The sequence below is a fragment of the Elephantulus edwardii genome, unplaced genomic scaffold (genome assembly GCF_000299155.1).
Source record: "Elephantulus edwardii isolate Elephantulus edwardi_28Jun2011 unplaced genomic scaffold, EleEdw1.0 scaffold00010, whole genome shotgun sequence".
Classification (NCBI taxonomy): domain Eukaryota; kingdom Metazoa; phylum Chordata; class Mammalia; order Macroscelidea; family Macroscelididae; genus Elephantulus; species Elephantulus edwardii.
The window spans coordinates 22,125,341-22,130,307 of record NW_006399760.1 but is presented as its reverse complement, the minus strand read 5'-3'; the positions used below and the strand labels follow the sequence as shown (position 1 = coordinate 22,130,307).

The window sequence follows — 4,967 nt, the reverse complement described above, 5'->3', positions numbered from 1 at the left end:
CATCATGCTTGGGAGGGTGGAGGGACGGCGCAGGAGAGGAAGGCCCTCTATGAGGTGGATTGATTCAGTGACTGGGATAATTGGGATGGGAGTGTCACAGACAGTGCGATTGGCACAGGACAGAGCGGAGTTTAGGGATTTTGTACATAGGGTTGCTATGAGTTGCAGGCGACTCGACGGCACATAACAACAACAACATCTTTTTTTTTTCAGGTATATCTTTTGTAGACTGCATATTTATGGGTTTTGTTTTTTTATCCAATCTGCTACTCTTTTTTTCTCTTCAGTGGTATATTTAAACCATTCAAATTCTATGTAATTATTGATGGGCTAGGTTTTATTGCTATCCTTTTGTTCTTTTTGGTATTGGTGCTGGTTACTTTCATCCATCTTACTTTCTGTGACATCTCTGTAAGAAGGACGTCTCACAGTGTTTTCTGTAATGCTACTCTTGTTTTTACAAGCTCCCTTTGGTTTTGCTTTTCTGAGAATATCTTGATCTCTCCTTCAATATCTGATGGAAAGTTTTGCTGGGTATAATATTCTTGGTTGATAGTTGTGTTCTTTGATTGTTTGATAGCTGTCACTCCACCATCTTCTTTCTTGCATGGTTTCTGCTGATAAATCAGCCCTTAATCTTATTTGTTCTTCCATTTAGATTATTCTTTGTTTCTCCATAGCTGCTTTTAGAATTATCTCCTTATTTTTGGTTTTGGCAAATTTGACTATGATATACCTTCATGGTTTTCTTTTCTATTCTGTATGGTATTTGCTCAACTTCTTGAATATATATTATCTCATTTTTCATCTCAGTTACAGTCTGGCTTTAGAAGAGGCCATGGTACTAGGGATATTATAGCTAATGCCAGATAGATCTTGGGTGAAAGTGAGTACCAATGGAATGTCTATCTGTGTTTCATTGGCATTTGACAGTGTAGATCACAACAAAATGTGGCTGACTCTGAGAAGAATGTGAATCCCAGAACACTTGATTGTGCTTTTGTGAAACCTATACTTGGACCAGGAAGCACTCATTAGAACAGAGCAAGGAAACACTACATGGTTCAAAATAGGGAAGTGTGTGCACCAAGGATGTGTTCTATCTCCATATCTTTTCAATCTATATTCAGAAAGGGTTATCCAGGAGACTGGGCTCTATGAGGAGAAATGTGGCATCAGGATTGGAGGTTGACTGATCAACAATCTGCATTATACAGATGAAACAATCCTGCTTGCTGAAGGACCTGAAGTGCTTGCTACAGAAGGTCAAGAACTACAACCTTCAATATGGATTAAAGCTCAACATCAAGAAAACAAAGATTCTCACCACTGGGCCTATTGCTAACATCAGGATAGATGGTGAAGAGATTGAAATTTTTAACAGCTTCTGTTTGCTTGGCTCTATGATCAACATTCTTGATACCGGCAGCCAGGAAATTAAAAGACAAATAACATTGGGAAAATCTCCTGTCAGAGACCTCTCCAAAGTTCTGAAGAGCAATGATGTCAGTCTAAAGACTAAGGTGCTCCTGATACAGACCATGGACTTTGTAATTATTTGCTATGCATCAGAAAGCTGGGCAATGACTAGGGATGATAGAAGGAGTCTTTGAGCTGTGGTGCTTGAGAAGAATATTGAATATGCCATGGACCTCTAAGGGAACGAACAGGTTTGTCCTGGAGAGGATGAAGCCAGGCTACTCCTTGGAGGCAAGGATTCTGAAGTTTCATCTGACATACTTTGGACATGTTTAAGGAGGGACCAGTCCTTGGAGAGGGAAATCGTGCTTTGGATTGTGGAGAGATAGCACAGGAGAAGAAGACCCCCAAAGAGAAGGATTGATTCAGTGACTGAGGCAATGGGGGTGGATGTGTCAGACAATAAGATTGGCACAGGATAAAACAGAGCTTAGGGCTGTTGCACATAGTTTTGCTATGAGTCATAGGTGACTCAGCAGCACATAAAAACATTTTTTATTATACCTGGAAAGTTTCCTTTTAGTAATTCTTCCACAAATTTTCTTGGTGCCTTTATCTGCTTCTTCCTGTTCTGGGATTCCAGTTATGCAGATGCTATTCCTCTTGATGGTGTCCCACATTATTCTTAGCCTTTCTTCTTTTTCTTTCCTTTTTGATTCCACCTTTTGTTCTAGCAGATAATTGGTGAGAATTCTATCTTCTCTTTCACTAGTTCTGTGTTCTCTTTTACTCTGTTCATATGTCCCTCCAGTATTTTGACAGCATTTGAAACATTAGTCCTCATATTCTGGATTGTAGTTTCTTGTTTTTCCAGAGTCTCTAATTCCTCATTTGTTTTATTTCCATTGTCTTGGATTTTATTTATTTATTTTTTTATGTTCCTCGTGGTTTTTGCTTGCAGAGTCTTGTAATTTTTTGAGTTTGTCTTTTACTCACTGAAAATATGCAATCATTTTTCTTTTGAATTCTGTGTCAGAAAGCTCTATCAGACTTTCTAGCTTCAGGAAATCCATTGATACTGTGTCCCTTTTGGGGGTAACATCTTGTTTTGAATTTGTGTAGGGTGTGAGTAGTCTGCTCCTTCTGTAGCAATGTTGTGGTAGTTTTTCTTGCCTGAAGCTTTAGTAGGCTTAGGAAGTCTAAGCTCCAGAGGAAGGAAGGTTAGTTACCCTGCCTGAGTTTCTCTCTGAACTTTTGACTCAAGGGATGACTTGCTTCAGTTGGAGAGAGAAATGGCCTGTGAGTTAGCGGTTTTCTCTGCCAGGCAACTGCTGCAGCTAACCTAGATGGGTCCGGTCCATGGTGCCCAGGGCTAATAGCAGCTCAAGCTCTGGGAGGAAAAAGGAAATTTGGTCACCTGTGATATTACTGTCCCTGGCACAGGTCAGAGTGGTCGTAGTGGGTCATCCTCCAGGTGGCATGGTGTCCAGATGTCAGGGCCCAGTCCTCCAGGTGGTGAGGCTGGTCTCAGGTGGCAGGGTTGCAGGGCCAGGTCCTCCAGGCGGTGGGTTCCAGAGTCCAAGTGGCGGGGCTTGGGCCACCAGGCAGAACAAGAGTGGCCTGCAGGCAGAGGGACTGAGGTTTTATGCAGAGGGGTCAGGGGCTTTCAGGCACTGGGGTCTTGGTTGAGTGCTAGAGGCAGGAGAGCAGTCCAGACCACACTAAGAACTTTTTAAGACAGGTACCTAGTTAATCAACAGGAACAGATCTATGGTTGCTGATAATGCAGTGGCTACTGACAATTCTCACATTATACTTCATACAATCATTCCCATTCATCATGTTTTATAAAATTAATCACCATTGAACTATGCCCACCATTACCGTGTCTTTCCAGATCCCCGTCATATTTTTCTCATTTCATTTACTCCGTCAGTCCCTCAACCAAATTGTGTGACCCTATGGTTTTCTCTCAGCCTATCTTCACCCCTTCCCACATTCCCTATCTTGGATTCTCATAGACGTTTTATTAGTTATTTTTTCTGTTTCTACAATAATGGTCTTATGCAGTATTTTTGTCCTTATGAGACTGAGTTAGTTTGCTTGGCATAATGCTTTCCAGTCTCACCCAAGTTACATGAAAATTTTTTAAATCATTGTTCCAAAGTGCTAGATAGTATTCTGTCATGTGAATGTACCACAATTTCTTAATCAAACTGATTGTGGTTGGACATTTGGGCAGTTTTCATGTTCTTGCAATTGTGAATAACACTGCTATAAACATTGGTGTACAAATCTCTGTTTGCATCTCAGTTCTAATTTTTTCAGGTATTATTCCTGGCAGTGGAATAGCTGCTTCATATGGAATTTCTATGTTCAGCTTTCTGAGGACTTGGCAGATTCACTTTCAAAGTGATTGTGCCATGTTACAATCTCACCAACAGTATATGAGAGTCCCTAACTCTCTGCTGGGGTTAGATGGTATCTCATTGTGGTTTTATTTCGCATATTACTTATTGCAGTGTTTTTGAGAATTTCTTCATGTCTCTGTTCGTTATTCTTTGTGTAAAGTCTTTCCGTATCTTTTGCCCATTTTGCAAAGTTGTTTAACAGTCTTTCTATTTATGTATGTGTGTATGCATGTATGTATGTATGTTTGTATTTCTTTTTGTGGAGGCACTATAGGATTCTGTAAACTTTTATCGTGAGATCATTGTTTGAGATATTTTGAGACTGGTAAATGTTTTTTCTTAGTCAGTAGGATTTCTTTTTACTCTATTGGGGAAAGTTTTTCATGTGCAGAAGGATTTAATCTTTAAAAGGTCCATTCAATTTTCAAGGATGTTTAAGGCAGAATATTAAATAATCCAGGAAGTATTAAAACAAGATGGAAAGAATATATTGAGTCACTGTATCAAAAGGAATTGGCAGATACAGAAGAATTTAATGAAATAACATATGAGCAAGAGCCTGTGGTGATGAAGGAAGAAGTTGAAGCTGCTTTGAAGGAAATAGCAAAAAATAAGGCCCCAGGAATAGGTGGTATACCAATTGACGCATTTCAGCTAACAGATGCTGCCATGGATATGCTCACCAAGTTGTGCCAAGAAATCTGGAGAACAAGCACTTGGCCAACTGACTGGAAGAGAACTATATTTGTTCCCATTCCAAAGAAGGGTGATCCAAAGAGTGTGAAACTATAGAACAATAAAATTGATTTCACATACAAGCAAGAGTCTACTGAAGATTATCCAAAAACAACTGGAACAGCACATCAGCAGAGAACTGTCAGAAGTCCAGGCTGGGTTTAGAAGGGGTCGCAGTACTAGAGATACTGTATCTGATGTTAGATGGATCTTAGCTGAAAGCAGGGAATACCAGAAGAACGTCTATTTGTGTTTCATTGATTATGCAAAGGTGTTTGACTGTGTGGATCATAACAAACTGTGGCTGACTCAAAGAAGAATGGGAATCCCAGAACACTGGATCATTTTAATGCGAAACCTATATTTGGACCAAGAGGCAGTCATCAGAACAGAGCAGGGAAA

The 4,967-nt window shown here is 40.0% G+C and overlaps 1 pseudogene; it reads right to left on the bottom strand.

The window, feature by feature from the left end:
• The window catches only part of LOC102851605, a 17,237-nt pseudogene extending 14,457 nt beyond the window's left edge, over positions 1–2,780 (bottom strand).
• Between the last annotated feature and the right edge of the window lie 2,187 nt (positions 2,781–4,967).